This window comes from Coenobita brevimanus, chromosome 80 (genome assembly GCF_032717465.1).
Source record: "Coenobita brevimanus isolate Jiangsu-jjx chromosome 80, ASM3271746v2, whole genome shotgun sequence".
Lineage (NCBI taxonomy): Eukaryota > Metazoa > Arthropoda > Malacostraca > Decapoda > Coenobitidae > Coenobita > Coenobita brevimanus.
This window is the reverse complement of record NC_137033.1, coordinates 53,382,898-53,400,675: the sequence shown is the minus strand read 5'-3', so window position 1 is coordinate 53,400,675 and position 17,778 is coordinate 53,382,898.

Genomic DNA, 17,778 nt, shown 5'->3' with positions numbered 1-17,778 from the left:
CTTACAGAAGCTTTTAAGAGAGGAAGCAGTTCACCTTCAGGGTTTTTGCTCAAGCGATTCAGACGGGCTCAGCAAAAACTTCACACACCATTTCTCGCGCTTTTAGCAACTTTCGTATTTATTCAAGAGCTGTTTCATCTTCTCTTGGGGATTTACTTTGTTCTATTCAGTGCCATGAAAGTTGGTAATGGCGCTTATGTTTTTTTCTTATTATACCTGGAAACTGGAGGTGGAAAATACTGAGGAAGTGACCTAGAAGCTTAACTCCATTCACTTCCAGCGTCTTTTTTATCGCTTCGCCTTGTAAAGATGCGATAATATTTTTACCAGCCTCTGTGTGTGTGTGTGTGTGTGTGTGTGTGTGTGTGTGTGTGTGTGTGTGTGTGTGTGTGTGTTTAACCACAAGGGAATTTCATGTGATATTGTGGTTTGATTGTGAAGTGGATTTATTCTGAATCTGTAGTGATGTAGTGCGTAAGTATTGATTTTTACATGAGAATGCGTGCGTGTGTGTCGAGTAAGGGTTATAACTGAGTGAGTACGTTTCCTGCGCTTGAATGATGAGTGACAGGAGAAGTTGTAAATTTTCACGGGGCACGCTGATCAAGTTCTTCGTCTATGTTTTCCTATCATGTACCGGTAGCCCTTTAATGTAGAAAATGATGCTAATACATCCTTTACTACTTGTGTTTTCAATTTTTCTTTTTCTAGTCGTACCTACCAAATTTATAGTAGAGGGAATAGGATTTACTCCATTAATACGGTGAAGTCTATGTTACTATATTCCTTTACCGCCAGACCAGTGGGAAAGACGTCTGGTGTAGGAGTGAGTAATCAGTACAGTATCATATTCCTCCAGCTCAGAATGGCTTACACACACACACACACACACACACACACACACACACACACACACACACACAATAATAATAATAATAATCATAATCGTAATAATACCGTAGTAGTAATAAAATCCCCGCCTTGACACTCTCTCTCTCTCTCTCTCTCTCTCTCTCTCTCTCTCTCTCTCTCTCTCTCTCTCTCTCTCTCTCTCTCTCTCTCTCTCTCTCTCATGCAGCTTTCATATCACAGGTCTCAGAATAGGTTTGACCCCTGTGATGGGTATTCTCCATCCGACCAAAATACGAGAAAGAATAAAAGAAAATTCTGATATATGACGTTATCGAGAGAGAGAGAGAGAGAGAGAGAGAGAGAGAGAGAGAGAGAGAGAGAGAGACCCACTTTTAGCCCATTGTTCTAGTCTTAATAAACAATAACAACTGGCTCTCAGTCGGCTAGTCTTTTTCATTTTATTGTAATTTTGCAGAGGAAAATTCTTTAACATATCATTTTTTTTTTAATTTACCCCCTGTCATCCTCTGCAGGCAAAGTTTTTCCCTTTATCCTTGCTGCTTATCCTTTTATAGCTGATTTCAATTAAGACACCGAAACTCTGTGTTGCAATGAAGGAATGTACAGGTATGTGTGTATATATGTATATTAGCAATATGTTTTGAATGCTAAACCCGAGCTGGCTCAGAACATGCTCACAGATATCTATTTATTACTGTGTATTTCTGGGAAGAAGTGATTCAGTTGTACTGCATACAGATGGACGGTTTGGGTTACAGGCCTTGGTCAGCATTCAGGGCGCGGCTATGTATCATGAATGATTTGGCTTGGGTCAAACCTGAATGTGTGTGTGTGTGCTTGCGTGCGTGTATGCTCGCGCGCGCGCCCGTGTGTGAAATTACGCTGTCACAAGTAAAATTCATGTGGTATTGTGGTTTGAATGTGGAAGGGATGTATTCTAAATCTGCAGTGATGTAGTGCGTAAGTACTGAATTTTACATGAGTGCGTGTAACTGAGTGGGTGAGTACATTTCCAGCGCTTGAATGGTGAGTTACTGATGTGGTCATTCTTCACAAGGCACGCTGATCAAAATTCTTCATCTGTGCTTTCGTATCATTTAACCCTTTAATGTAGAACTTGCTGCAAATACTTCATTTACCTCTTGTGTTTTCATTTTCTAGACCGTACCTACCAAATTTATTGTAGAGGGAGTAGGATTTACTCCATTAATGCGATGACGTCTGTGTTACATTATTCCTTTACCGCCAGACCAGTGGGAAAGACGTCTGGTGTAGGAGTGAGTAATCAGTACAGCATCATATTCCTCCAGCTTAGAATGGCTTACACACACACACACACACACACACACACACACACACACACACACACACACACACACAGCAATAATAATAATCATAGTAATAACAATAAAAGTAATAATAGCAGTAATAATGTCAACGCCTTCTCTCTCTCTCTCTCTCTCTCTCTCTCTCTCTCTCTCTCTCTCTCTCTCTCATGCAGCTTTCATATCACAGATCTCAGAATAGGCTGGACATCCGTGATGGTTATTCTCCATCCGACGAAAATACGAGAGAGAATAAAAGAATATTCTGAGATATGACGTTATCGAGAGCGAGAGAGAGAGAGAGAGAGAGAGAGAGAGACCCACTTTAAGCCCATTGCTCTAGTTTTAATGAACAACAACTGGCTTTCATTCCTCAAGTCTTGTTCATTTTATTGTAACTTTTGCAAAGGAAAATTCTTTAACATGTTGTTCATGATTTTATTTACCCTCTGTCATCCTCTGCAGTCAAAGTTTTTTCCCTTATTGTTGCTCATTATCCTTTTATAAATGATTTCAGTGAAGACACCGAAGCGTGGGTGGGTGTTGGAATGTATGTATGTATGTATGTATGTATGTATGTTAGCAATATATATGAATGCCAAACTCGAGTTAGTTCAGAAAATGCTTACGGATATGCAATGAAGGAATGTACAGGTATGTGTGTATGTATGTATATTAGCAATATGTTTTGAATGCTAAACCCGAGCTGGCTCAGAACATGCTCACAGATATCTATTTATTACTGTGTATTTCTGGGAAGAAGTGATTCAGTTGTACTGCATACAGATGGACGGTTTGGGTTACAGGCCTTGGTCAGCATTCAGGGCGCGGCTATGTATCATGAATGATTTGGCTTGGGTCAAACCTGAATGTGTGTGTGTGTGTGTGTGTGTGTGTGTGTGTGCTTGCGTGCGTGTATGCTCGCGCGCGCGCCCGTGTGTGAAATTACGCTGTCACAAGTAAAATTCATGTGGTATTGTGGTTTGAATGTGGAAGGGATGTATTCTAAATCTGCAGTGATGTAGTGCGTAAGTACTGAATTTTACATGAGTGCGTGTAACTGAGTGGGTGAGTACATTTCCAGCGCTTGAATGGTGAGTTACTGATGTGGTCATTCTTCACAAGGCACGCTGATCAAAATTCTTCATCTGTGCTTTCGTATCATTTAACCCTTTAATGTAGAACTTGCTGCAAATACTTCATTTACCTCTTGTGTTTTCATTTTCTAGACCGTACCTACCAAATTTATTGTAGAGGGAGTAGGATTTACTCCATTAATGCGATGACGTCTGTGTTACATTATTCCTTTACCGCCAGACCAGTGGGAAAGACGTCTGGTGTAGGAGTGAGTAATCAGTACAGCATCATATTCCTCCAGCTTAGAATGGCTTACACACACACACACACACACACACACACACACACACACACACACACAGCAATAATAATAATCATAGTAATAACAATAAAAGTAATAATAGCAGTAATAATGTCAACGCCTTCTCTCTCTCTCTCTCTCTCTCTCTCTCTCTCTCTCTCTCTCTCTCTCTCTCTCTCTCTCTCATGCAGCTTTCATATCACAGATCTCAGAATAGGCTGGACATCCGTGATGGTTATTCTCCATCCGACGAAAATACGAGAGAGAATAAAAGAATATTCTGAGATATGACGTTATCGAGAGCGAGAGAGAGAGAGAGAGAGAGAGAGAGAGAGAGAGAGAGAGACCCACTTTAAGCCCATTGCTCTAGTTTTAATGAACAACAACTGGCTTTCATTCCTCAAGTCTTGTTCATTTTATTGTAACTTTTGCAAAGGAAAATTCTTTAACATGTTGTTCATGATTTTATTTACCCTCTGTCATCCTCTGCAGTCAAAGTTTTTTCCCTTATTGTTGCTCATTATCCTTTTATAAATGATTTCAGTGAAGACACCGAAGCGTGGGTGGGTGTTGGAATGTATGTATGTATGTATGTATGTATGTACGTATGTATGTTAGCAATATATATGAATGCCAAACTCGAGTTAGTTCAGAAAATGCTTACGGATATCTATATATTTTTGTTTTACTGGGAAGAAGTGATTCAGTTGTACTGCATACAGATGAACGGTGTGGGTTACAGGCCTAGGTCAACATTCAGGGCGATGCTATATCTCATGAATGTCTGATTTAGCTTGGATCAGACCTGAGTGTGTGTGTGTGTGTGTGTGTGTGAAATTATGCTGTCACAAGTAAAATTCATGTGATATTGTGGTTTGAATGTGGTAGGGATGTATTCCAAATCTGCAGTGATGTAGTGCATAAGTACTGAATTTTACATGAGGCTGCGTGTAACTGAGTGAGTGAGTACATTTCCAGCGCTTGAATGGTGAGTTACGGATGTGATCATTCTTCACAAGGCACGCTGATCAAAATTCTTCATCTATGCATTCCCATCATTTAACCCTTTAATGAAGAACATGCTGCAAATACTTCATTTACCTCTTGTGTTTTCAATTTTTCTTTTTCTAGACCGTACCTACCAAATTTATAGTAGAGGGAATAGGATTTACTCCATTAATGCGATGACGTCTGTGTTACTTTATTCCCCTACCGCCAGGCCAGTGGGAAAGACATCTCATGTATTAGTGAGTAATCAATACAGTATCATATTCCTCCACCTCAGAATGGCTTACACACACACACACACACACACACACACACACACACACACACACACACACACACACACACACACACACACACACACACACACTCACACACACACACAGCAATAATAATAATCATAATAATATGAATTATAGTACCGTAATAATAGAAGTAATAATGTCAGCGCCTCGACTCTCTCTCTCTCTCTCTCTCTCTCTCTCTCTGTCATGCAGCCTTCATATCACAGGTCTCAGAATAGGTATTACCTCCGTGATGGGTATTCTCCATCTGACCAAAATACGAGACCAAATAAAAGAAAATGAGATATGACGTTATCGAGAGAGAGAGGGGGGGGGGGAACATACGCCCACGTTTAGCTCATTGTTTTAGTCTTAATTAACAACAACTGGCTCTCAGTCGTCTAGTCTTGTTCATTTTATTGTAACTTCTGCAGAGGAAAATTTTTCAACATATCGTTCTTGATTTTATTTACCCCCTGTCATCCTCTGCAGTCAAAGTTTTTTTTTCCCTTTATTCTTGCTGCTTATCCTTTTATAATACTCGTATATTTCGATTAAGACACCGAAGCGTGGGTGGGTGTTGGAATGAATGAATGAATGTATGTATGTATGTATGTATGTTATGGATGCCAAACTCAAGTTGGCTCAGAACACGCTTACAGATATCTATATATTTTTTTGTGTTTCTGGGAAGAAGTGATTCAGCTGTCCTGCATATATATGGACGGTTTGGGTTACTGGCCAAGGTCCAGATTCAGGGCACGGCTATATCTCATGAATGTCTGATCTGGCTTGGGTCAAACCTGATTGTGTGTGTGTGTGTGTGTGTGTGTGTGTGTGTGTGTGTGTGTGTGTGTGTGTGTGTGTGTGTGTGTGTGTGTGTGTGTGAAAATAAATCACCAATAAGCGTGGAACATAATATAGGTATTTATACAGTAGATACATATAAATAGATACAGATGGATTGATAGACAAATACAGATGAATAGACAGATAGATCGATTAAAGTTATTCTTGTGTGTTCAAAATATCCGCCCCTCCGCCGTCGGTGCACTGGTATTCGAGATGGAACATTTCATATCTTTTCAACTGCATTCACGACCTTCCCGTCCATGTAGGTCAATATAGATCTGTTCAGGGAAGGCCTATGAAGACGTGCGGAAAGCTCAACACTCCGTAGAGCTGTTTTTGACTAGCAACTAAGGAGATCATTCCTACCTCGTAACTAATTCTCATCCAGCCTCATTCGACCTAGATATTTTAAATGTTAAAATTATCCAGTTCCGTCAGGTAAAAACAAACCATGCTAACCATCTCTTGCAAAAGCCATCAAGGGAGGAAGCAGTTCACCTTCAGGATTTCTGCTCGAGCGATTCAGACGGGCTTAGCAAAAACTTCACACATCGTTCCCGCGGTTTTATCAACTTTCGTATTTATTCAAGAGCTGTTTCATCTTCTTTTGGGGATTTACTTTTAGTTCCATTCAGTGCCATGAAAGCTGGTAATGGCGCTTTTTTTTTTTCTTATTATTACCTGGAAACTGGAGGTGGAAAATACTGAGGAAGTGACCTAGAAGCTTAACTCCATTCACTTCCAGGGTCTTTTTATATCGCTTCACCTTTACAAGGCGGAACGATAATGTTTTTGCCTCTCTCTCTCTCTCTCTCTCTCTCTCTCTCTCTCTCTCTCTCTCTCTCTCTCTCTCTCTCTCTCAGTGTGTGTGTGTGTGTGTGTGTGTGTGTGTGTGTGTGTGTGTGTGTGTTCCCATTATATCACATGAACGGCTTGAGCTATCAGCATGAAACATTCAGTGTATCAAGATACGGCCAAAATCTTGGCCTAGTTCGAAAAATGAGCATTCGGGATCAAGGTCAAGGTCACCAGAATTGCTGCCAAAGGTCAACTGGTTTTTATCGCTTGCCTTTAACACCATTATATCTCATGAAAGGCTTGAGCTATCAAATGAAACCTTCAGGATATCAAGATATGGCCAAAATCTTGTACTTGGTTGACAGCATATTCTGGCGGGCGATTAGCATTCGGCTCCCGAATACTTTTCTTTCATATTTTATTGCCTCTTAATGCCTCCAGGATGATATTATGCAGCTTGAGATTGTGTTGGTACATCTCATAGCAGGGTAATTTGTTTATCTGCACCGTCTGTTCCCAAAGCCTATATTTTTGTATTCCCTTTTTGAAATGTTCCTTACTTTCCGTGTTCTCTTAGGACTGGTATTAAATTTCTGTATAATTTGTTCTCTCTCTCTCTCTCTCTCTCTCTCTCTCTCTCTCTCTCTCTCTCTCTCTCTCTCTCTCTCTCTCTCTCTCTCTCTCATTCCTTCCATCTATCTGTTACCTCGCCTCTTCTCTTCCTCCGTTTAACCCCTTTTCCTCCTCACTCTGTACATTACCTCTTCTCTCTCCTCCCATTGTCCCTCCTCATTCCTTCATCCTGTTTTTGTTCAGTACATCATCATTCCTCACATTTTTGGTCCACTTCTAGTCTTTTTCCATTATAAATATTTGCACCGCTGATTTCATTCCACTGTGTCCTTCCTCCTAGCTGGTTTTTCTTCTATATATCCTCTCTTTTCTTGCCTTCCTTCTTTTCTGTGAAGCTTAATGTATTTTATAGTGCAAACCATGGAACAGACAACTGCAGAGTCACGTCAGTATATACCAGTACATAATGTTGACTTCCTCTCACTTGCACTTTCAGGTTAAGATGAGATTGTTTTTCTTTCATCCCTCTAAATTTTCCATGACGGTTGTTATATGGTGCATGGTAATTCTTCTCAGCATTTTCTGTCGTCTTCCATTGGGGGGGGGGGGGATTGGTTGGTGTGGGTTGCCTTCCTACATTACTATCCTTGTCTTCGACTCATAGAACAGTTTTGTTAGTTATATCATATTCTATAAAGCACAGCATCGAAGGGGCCAGTAGGTCTGCTGCTATTCTTTAAACTCCTTTCCTGATTTGCTGTCTTTGTTTTCGACTCCAATTAAATTTTTGTTAGTTGATCCTTATCCCCTCCCCCCAAAAAATAAAAAAATAACAGCCTCGAAGGGATCAGTAGGTATGTTGTGTTTTTCTTTTGTATTCATTTGTTTTCTTCTTCTCACCTTTTTTTTCTGTTCTGTCATGTTTGTCTTAATTTTTTCTCTCCGTTACCTTTTGTGTCTCCTCGCCCTTCCTCTCCGTTTCCTCTCTCCTCTTGGCCTCACAAATCTCCATGCGTCTCCATTTAGTTTTCCTTTTATTGAATCTTCTCCGTCCATCTTTTGTGTTCTCTCTCTCTCTCTCTCTCTCTCTCTCTCTCTCTCTCTCTCTCTCTCTCTCTCTCTCTCTCTCTCTCCAGTTTTTTATTCTTTTTTCTTATACCCTCGTCTTCTATTTCTCTGCGTATTTTCATCTCTTTCTAACTCCCATCTGCCTCTTGCAATTTTCATTTTCTTCATCTCATCTTCCTCACCTCTCGCACTTACCTGAATTTTCTTATTACTTTCCTTTTTCTTCCTTCTTCCCTTTTCTTCCGTCATTCCTTCATATCACTTTTTCCTTCCCTTTCTATACTTTCATTCCCTGGTTATTCACCGTCTCAGGTTATTTACCATTCATTCTCCTCCTTCACTTTTCGTTCACCCCTTCTCAGCATTCCTTCCAGTCTCCTGTTGTTCCTTCTTATTCCCGTTCCCTTCCTCTTTCTTGCCTCTCAGCATTTTCATTACAACTACTTTCTTTTGACTCATTTCGTTGACTCCTCATTTATCTTCCCTCACCTTTCCCTCTCGCTTGTCCCATCTTTCTTCCTTCATTCTTCTTCCCTCGCCTTTTCATATCTCCGTTTTCCTTCCCTCTCTCCCCTTTCATCACTTTCTCTCCTTTATTGTCTTTCCTTTGATCTTCCCTCAGGTTGCATATCGCTCCTTCTACGCTCTCTCCCGTCACAATCTATCTCCCTTCGCAGACACTCTGTCATTCCACCCCCTTTCTCTGTCCCCTAGCATTATCACTTTATGATCTTCCCACTTCACTCCCCCTTCCCATCCCATTACCCCGTGTCCCCATCCTCCCTTTACACACTTTTCATCCTTCCTCACCTCTTCTTTCTCCCTCCACCTTTCCACACCCTCTCTTCCCATACTTTCTTTGTCCTGCCATCAATACAACAATTCTCTATCCTTTCACACTCACTCATACACACCCTCCCTTCCTCCCTCCCTCCCTTCCTCCCTCCATTTCTTCGCATTCTTCGTATATATCTCACTCTCTCCTCTCATCACATTTTTTTTTTTCAATGTCTCCATATTCTTTTACGCTCCGTTTCCATCCTTCTACATCCCATCTGTTCTTTAATATTCTCCTTCTATTCTTCCTAACCTTTCCCCCCTCTCCCCCTCTCTTTCTGTGTCCTTTCATACACGTTCTCCTGCCGTCCACACTCACTCACTCTACTCACTCTCCCTCCGTTCCTCCACCCTGCCATCACACACTCATCCTAACATTCTACATGATTTGTCTCTCACATTCTATTTTCATCTTCTAATATCCTACGCATCTCACTTCACATTCTTTCATCTTCCGCATCTTCCCTCTTTCTCTCCATACCCTCCCTCCATCTTTTAACGCTTTCCGTCCTATCCACATCCTTCTTCCATCTCTGCACACCCTCACTCCATTTTTCCACACCAGTCCTCTTCTCCACACTGTCCTCCGTCCCCAGTCCTGTCTCATTATAATTTCTCTCATCATTCTTCTCCCTGACCCAGCTGTTCATTTCCCTCACTCCTTCTCTTGCCTTCCCACACTCGCTTTTTTTTTTTAATCTATTCTCTTTCTCACACTCATTTCGTGCTTCTTCCATCCCATTCCTACATACTTCTCTCCCTACCTCTTTCCCCATTCCTTCTCCCTCTGCTTTTCCCACATTCCCTCTCTCTTCCTACATTTCTCATTCCGTCCCCTTTCTATGTGTCTCTCTTCCTGCCTTCCCTACACGCTGCTTCGTTCCTCTCCCTCGCACATAGGTCTGCCTCCCTCCATCCCACTAACCTTTGTACTCATGTCTCGTTATTTTTCAGGTGTTCGCCTCTTGTTTTCTTCAGGCAGTTGGTTTGCCTTATTTTCACTCAACATGCTTCTTCATTCATCCAAACTATTTTTTTTTTCTGTCCTAATGTTTATTCAATATCTCCTTTCCGCCACGGATTTTCCTTCTATTCCTTCCGTTCTCTTCCCATGCTGTGCCTTCTCCCTACCTCACCCTGCCTCGTATCTTTGGTTTTCCCTTTCTCTCCCAGCCTCCTTTCTTCCATTCCTACCTTTTTTCTCCCGATCCCCTCTTCTCACTTCCAGTCTTTTCTCTCCCAGCTTTCTCTTTTCATCTTTCATCTCTTCACTCCCCTCCTCCTCCTTCTCTGCTCAGTTCATATCCTTTCTCTCACTGCTTCCTCTACACAGTTCATATCCTTTCTCCCCCAGCCTCCTCAGTTCATACCCTTTCTCCCCCAGGCTCCTCAGCTCATATCCATTCTCCCCGAGCTTCCTCAGCTCATATCCATTCTCCCCTAACCTCCTCAGCTCATATCCATTCTCCCCCAGCCTCCTCAGCTCATATCCATTCTCCCCGAGCTTCCTCAGCTCATATCCATTCTCCCCCAGCCTCCTCAGCTCATATCCATTCTCCCCCAGCCTCCTCAGCTCATATCCATTCTCCCCCAGCCTCCTCAGCTCATATCCATTCTCCCCCAGCCTCCTCAGCTCATATCCATTCTCCCCCTGTCATTTTTTCCTTCTCTTCCCCCTTTCTTTCTTTTTTTCCCTTCTCCTCCCCCGTTGTTTTATATTCCTTCCCTCACTTTTTCATTGTTTCCCTCCCCTGCAACATTCCTATTTCCTCCCATCTCTAGTTTCCCTGGACTTTTTTTCTCCCCTGTACTCCTGTGCCATCCCTCGCTCCTTCCTCACTACAGTCACCTACCAGCTTGCAAGACTGCGAGACCAAGCTGTCAGATTCTTCATGACGAGAACATTTTCGTTTAAGTTAATTTGTGGTTTCATGTGAGGCGAGTGGTGAATGGCCTTCGCTCAATTTTTGTTGCATGTTTACACTGACTCTCTTTCATACCTCTTCAGTTACCGGTAAGAGTCCCTGCTATCCTTAAGTAATCTGTTTTTAGTACTCGTTATTATTTTCATTGTGTATTTTGGAAGTATCGTCCTTTCACTCCCATTTGCTGTTTCTGCCTCTTCAGTTGCTCACCGGAGATCTTTAGTTCCTTATTTGACCAACTTTTTAATGCCTGTTATTTTTAGCGTGTGTAGCTTTCAATGTGCGTCGTGTGAAGCATCGGACATATTACGCTCTCTTACCACGATAATGTTTACCCAGTTGTAATATTTCTGGCTTGCTTTATTTCGGCCTCAGTTAATGCTTCTGTCTTTTTATCCACCTGTGGTTTATTGTGAACCATCGTGGCTTCTCTGCACTCCACTGTATTTTCTCCCAGCTGTGATATTTTCTGGGTGTGTTCTCTTCCATCCACGCTGTCTGCCCTTACTTTTTTTTTTTTCATTCATTTAATCTGTTATAATTTAATCCATTGTACCTCCTCTTTCAGTGTGTCCTGCTTTTAGTATAGAATTAACTACCCGTTCCCTGTTGTCCAGCAGTCTTTCCTACGCGCCGTGCACCTTCACATGCCACCAATTGGGCAGTAATGCGCACCATTCATGTAGAATACCTGCTAAAGCTGTCTCATTCAAGGCTGGTGTGATGGTTTTTGTAGGGATGCTTTTATGACATGTCGGTGAGTCTTTTGGAAAGTCAATAAAGTCTCTTTTAGTGATATTCAGCTCATGAAACAGTTCCCTTCCTCAGCCTGGGATCAAACTTGGGTCTTTCCGACAGACTACTACTCTGAGCACCTGACCGCCACCTCCCGGACAATTGTGGGAAACATCAAACTTCTTTCCACTAATCATTTTCACGCCATTTTTTTCCAGATGTATTTCTTCCCCTTTCCTCTTTCATCCACACTCTAGTGTCATCTCTTTCTTCAGTAATAGTACATTTTGACATGCAAACACTATTTGTCTAGCCAAGCATTTTACGAAAAAAGAGCTGAAGTAATAACCGCTGTTACCACTCTCCTCCGCCTCGTCCTCCCCTCCACTGCCCTGCTCCATACCATCTCTCCCTCCGCCACTCACTCTTGTCACTCCAGTCCTCCGGATTACCACCACTCATCTGTCTTTTCCCTATTGATCAGGCCTGTGTAGTTCCCAGGTAGAGGCAACACTGGATGATAATGAGTTGGCGAAAAGTTCACCTGCACCCAGCCCCCCTTAACATCTTTTCTATGATATAATATTGTATAGTAGTTTATTATTGCTATTATCAACGATTTTATTGAACATTGGAGACATTTTTCGAACTAGAGGGTTGCATACATATATATATATATATATATATATATATATATAGATAGATAGATAGATATATATATAGTTTTAATTAACCTCATTGGAGCTAGACGTCTTAACAAAATTGAATGAATAAATCTGGACGCAGCAAGAATGTTATTTGGGAATACTTTTCGGAATGAAAGGGTTAATATCCCGCGAGTAAACATCCCTCTTCCCCTCCAAGCAACTTCGCATTTCTGTTTCTCTTATCTGCAATCCCACGCTCGACATTCAAGGCTCAGCGACCAAAGAACACCTGTGAAGAGGCTCGTAAATATGCCTGAATGTAAGCCTTGCCGGATTAAGGTGTTGTATGACTTTAAACCAAGTGCGTACCTTTGTTGGACTTATGCCGGGTCTACTACATGCATTATACATGGATGCCAGCGTACACATTTCCAGCAGTTATTTTTTCATTACTGTTGTGTTATGCAGGAACAAAAAATGTTCTGGAAAAACTGTATTATTACTGTGACGTAAATTTAATGACTATCGTATTGCAGAGGCTAAATGTATCCGTTAAATAATTCAGGAGCCAAAGTGTGTGGAGTGAGTGTGGGAGTAAGTGAACTATGATAGTTTTATTTGTGTGTAATATTTCAGTACGGTAAGTGATAGTTATTTGCTTTCATTTGTATCGTATCGTTCATCGTATCGTTTATTGAGGCTCCAGCATGCATGCACGGGTCGGCCATGGTTACCTAATGGTAATGGCGGCTCTCCACGCTGCTCGATCTCTGGCAGCCTTCCAATTCAGTCCCTTATCCCTGAGGTCACATTTAATGGCCTCGTCCCAGGTCTCTTTTGATCTGCCTCTCGCAACCCTGTCCCCAGCGTTCACACTTCTTACTTTCCACACCCAGTTGTAATCGTCCGTCCTCTCCACGTGCCCAGACCATTTATGTCAATCCGTCCTCATCACAACACCAGTAAACTCCAGTCCCAATCTTCCTCATCGTTCCTCTCAACTCTTCAATGGTAAACTTGTTCCCCACCCCCCACTCCCCCAGACCTCGCATTCAAGGACACTCTACACATCCATCTAACCATTGTCATTTCTGTACGCTTGAGCCAAAGAGAATCGCCTTTCTTTACTATCCAGGTCTCACTATCATACAGCATTACACTCCTAAGATGCCGCATATGATGATCCCTTAGCACGGAGGGAGAGCTCTCTCAATGTCAAGTGAGGCAACAGCTCCCTGAACTTCCTTCAGCCACTCCTGACCCTAGCCACAGAGCTAGCTGCAGTCCCACCTCCAGCACATAAAGTCTCCCCAAAATAGCAAACCTCTTTCACACACTCAAGTGACTCACCAGCAAGATCAGTCCTTTCTATCTCTCTATCTATCTATCTGTCTATTGCCAGACGCCTCAATTCCGTTCGGGATGGCCACAAACAAATCGCCTTCACGTCGCCTTGTCCCCCACCATTTCACTGCCCCGCTCCCAACTCACACCCCCCTCTCTCATATACCTCTCCACCCCCTCCCTCCATCTCATCCTTGGCCTCCCCCTCCCTCTTCCTCCCTCCACCTCACTCACATATACTCTCTTCGTTAGTCTTTCACCCTCCATCCTCTCCACATGGCCAAACCACCTCAGTGTATTCCTCCTAACGCTTCCTATCACATCCACATCCACACCACAACGCTCTTTTATATCCTCATTTGGCAGCCTCTCTCTCCATGTGACTCCACAGGCTCCTCTTAAATAACTCATTTCCACTGCTCTCACTCTTGACTTGTGTCCTTCCAGCAACGTCCAAGCTTCAGTTCCATACGTTAGAGTTGGTATCACAATACTGTCATGTAGTAACGTTTTCACTTCCATGCTCACTTCCCTGCTTCTTATCACTGCTTTCAAAGAACCAGCAACCTTTCTTCCCTACTGTATCCTTTCAAGCACTTCACCCTCCAAACCTCCATCCTTACTCATCACACTACCCAAGTACTTAAACGTACTCACATTTTCCAATTCCTCACCATCCAACCTCGCTGTACATTCACTGACTTCACCTCTCTCAAAGACCATCACTTTGCTCTTCCCTGCATTCACCTTTAGATTCCGTTTCTTACACACTCTCCCAAACTCATCCACCAAGCCTTGCAGCTCTCCTTCGTCTTCACTCAGCATCACTGTATCATCTGCAAACAACAGTACAGGGAGTTTCCAAACACTACCCTCTCTCACCAGGGCCACTCCAACATCCACTACCCTACCTTGTACCTCTTTTATTACTCCATCCATATACAGATTGAACAACCATGGAGACATGACACATCCCCGTTTCAATCCAACCTTCAAAGAGAAAAATTCACTCAATTCACCATCCACACGCACTGCAGCCTTCGCACCATCATACATACTCTTCACAGCATGCAACAACTTCCCATCTCCATATATTCTTAATACTTTCCACAATCCTTGTCTATCCACCCTGTCATATGCTTTCTCCAAATCCATGAAAGTCGCATACAACTTCTTTCCCTTCTCTAGAAACTTTTCCACTAAAGAACTAAGAATGAATATCTGATCTGCACAACCTCTTCCCTTCCTAAAGCCTCCCTGTTCTTCTCCAACTAATTCCTCTGTTCTTTCTCTAACTCTGTCAATAAGTATCCTACCATACACTTTTCCTATTATACTAAGAAGACAGATGCCCCTCTGATTACCACACACTTCTTTTTTCCCTTTTCCTTTGTACAAGGGAATAATTATACCTGACTTCCAATCCTCCATGACTCTACCTTCCTCCCAGGCCAATTTGCACATTTTCCACATCTATTCTACTACTGTCTCTCCCCCATACTTGAGCATTTCACCACACACTCCATCAATTCCTGAGGCCTTCCCCAATTTAACTTTCTTCATTGCTCCCACAACTTTTGTCCTACTGATTTCTTCCTGTCTTCTCACCTCCCTCCTACTCCCAGCCATTCCCCAGCCACTTGTACTCGCATTACTTCCATCCTGTATGTTCAACAATTCCTTAAAGTTTTCTCTCCATCTGCTCACTTTTTCTCCCTTCTCCACTAGTAATCTACCATTTTTTTCTTTCACTCCTCTGCTAACTTCACTTTCACCCTGTCTTACTCTTTTCACCTCTTTCCAGAACATTTTCTTACAGTCCCTCCACTTTACACTCATGTTCCTTCCAAATTCCTCATCCGCTCTCTTCTTACTCTCTCTTACTAATCTTTTCACCTCTCTCTTTCTTTTTACATAAAACTCTCTCTTCTGCCTCTCAACTTCTTGCACGCCCCTGTTTGTCATCCATTCATTGTATGCTTTCTTCTTTTGTGACCCAGCCTGTCTCACCTCTTCATTCCACCATGCTGTTCCTTGCACACCCCTCCGTCTTCTCTTCATCCCACACACCACATCACATGCTGCACATATTTCTTCTGTAAATATCCTGCATACATCTTCCACGTCCCCCATCTGTTCCAATTCATAATTGCCCAATCGTTCCTCCACTTCTCTCTTATACTCTGCTTTTTTCTCATCCTCTTGTAACCTTTCCACTCTCCTTACAAATACTCCTTCTTTCCGTCCTTCCCTTCTTCTATTTCTCCATCCTAATTGGACCCTGATTCTGGCCACCACCAAGTAGTGGTCAGAAAGTCCATTCCCCCAACCTCTATAAGCTCTTGCATCCATTACACGTTTTCGCTTCCTTTCATCCACACACACATAATCAGTCATTGCCTTATTTTCATTCAGTTCACCACCTACTCTTCTCATCACTCGCCATGTATACCTGTGGATCATTTTGTGCCTGAAGAGGGTATTGGCTATCACCAACCCCCTCTCAGCACAAATGTCCACTAACGCACTGCCATTCTCATCTATCTCAGCAGGCACACCCCACTCACCAACTATTCCATCCACCTTCACATTCCCTACTTTACCATTCATATCACCGATCAAAAACACTCTCTCATTCCTTCCAGACTTTTCCATGCACACTTCCAAATTTGTCCAGAACTCTTCTCTCACTCTGGTTGTACGATCTTGCGTTGGCGCGTACACACACACAGTCACCCACATTTGTATTCTAACTTTCAATCTTACCCACAGAATTCTTGACCCAACTGATCCATACTCTTTTATGCTCTTCTTCCATCTTTTACTCAAAACTATACATGCTCCTTCTTTCGCCCTCTCATTCTCACCTACTCCTGCACATATACCCCATCCATACTCCCATTCTCTCACACTCTCACCCTTCCATTTGGTTTCAGTTATTCCGCATACATCAACTTTCGCTCCCTCAAGCACCTGGACAATCTCTCTCTCTTTCACCTCATCATTCGCTCCTCTTACATTCCACGTTCCAATTACCATGTCCTTTGTCTGGTCCTAGGTCGTCATCTTTTGGTCAGTCCTTATCCGAGGCTTATTGTTTGTCTTTTAAGTTGATTGTTTTCCGGGGAGGGGCACTAACCCTCCGCCAACCCTTTTAGTCGCCTTTTACGACAAGCAGGGATGCTGGGGGAGTATTCTTGAAAAACCCCCCTACCCCTCTCCCTGACACACTGCACACACGAACTGGCATTATATTGCAGTCTGCCTCTAAAACCACTACAACTCATATGTTCCCACGTATCGCAAATACTGCACAATATGGAGTTACTTCCCACACCCTTGTGGTAAACTGCACATGGCCACTCACCCTTTGCTTTGACAGTACCGCCGCCAGCCCTAGATACTCGTATCATCACTTCTGTTTTATCCACATTTACCCTCAAATACTTGTGCCTCACTTTATCTTTTCTCCTCCTCCCTTCCATTCTCTGAAATCATCACCAAGTCATCAGGATACAAAATCTTCCTTGAGAATCCATTTTTGAAGGCAGTGAGAGAGCTTCAAGCACCATGACAAACAATAAGTGGCATAAGACTGGCATCTGATGCACACTAACATTCACGGAATACTCATCAGCCAAATCTCCATTCACTCTCAACTGGGTGAGAGCACCCACATACATAGCCATAACCATTCTAATCAGCCACTCCTTGATTATAAGCTTTCTCATTGCCCACCTCACCTCCCCAGGGACTCTGTCAAAGACTGTCACCAAATCATAAAAAATAAAGTACAGCTCATTATTCTTTCCTATACATTTTTTTCATGACACCGTCAGACAGTATGGCATCAATGGTCCAATTGCCTGGCATAAACCCAAACTGCATCTGGTCCTCATTCATTTTTGTACTAATCGTACCCTTAAGGACTCTCTCCATTACCTTATTTGGGTCAAAAGTTTTATGCCTCTATAATTTCGTCTTTCCAGGACATCACTCTTCCACTTGTACACATTTACAATCATTCTCTTCAGCTAATCGTCTGGGGCGACACACTCATATATTTATTTTTTTTAATCGGTAACTAAATCCACTCGCATCTTCTGAGGCCTTCAACATTTCAGCGCCAAGCCA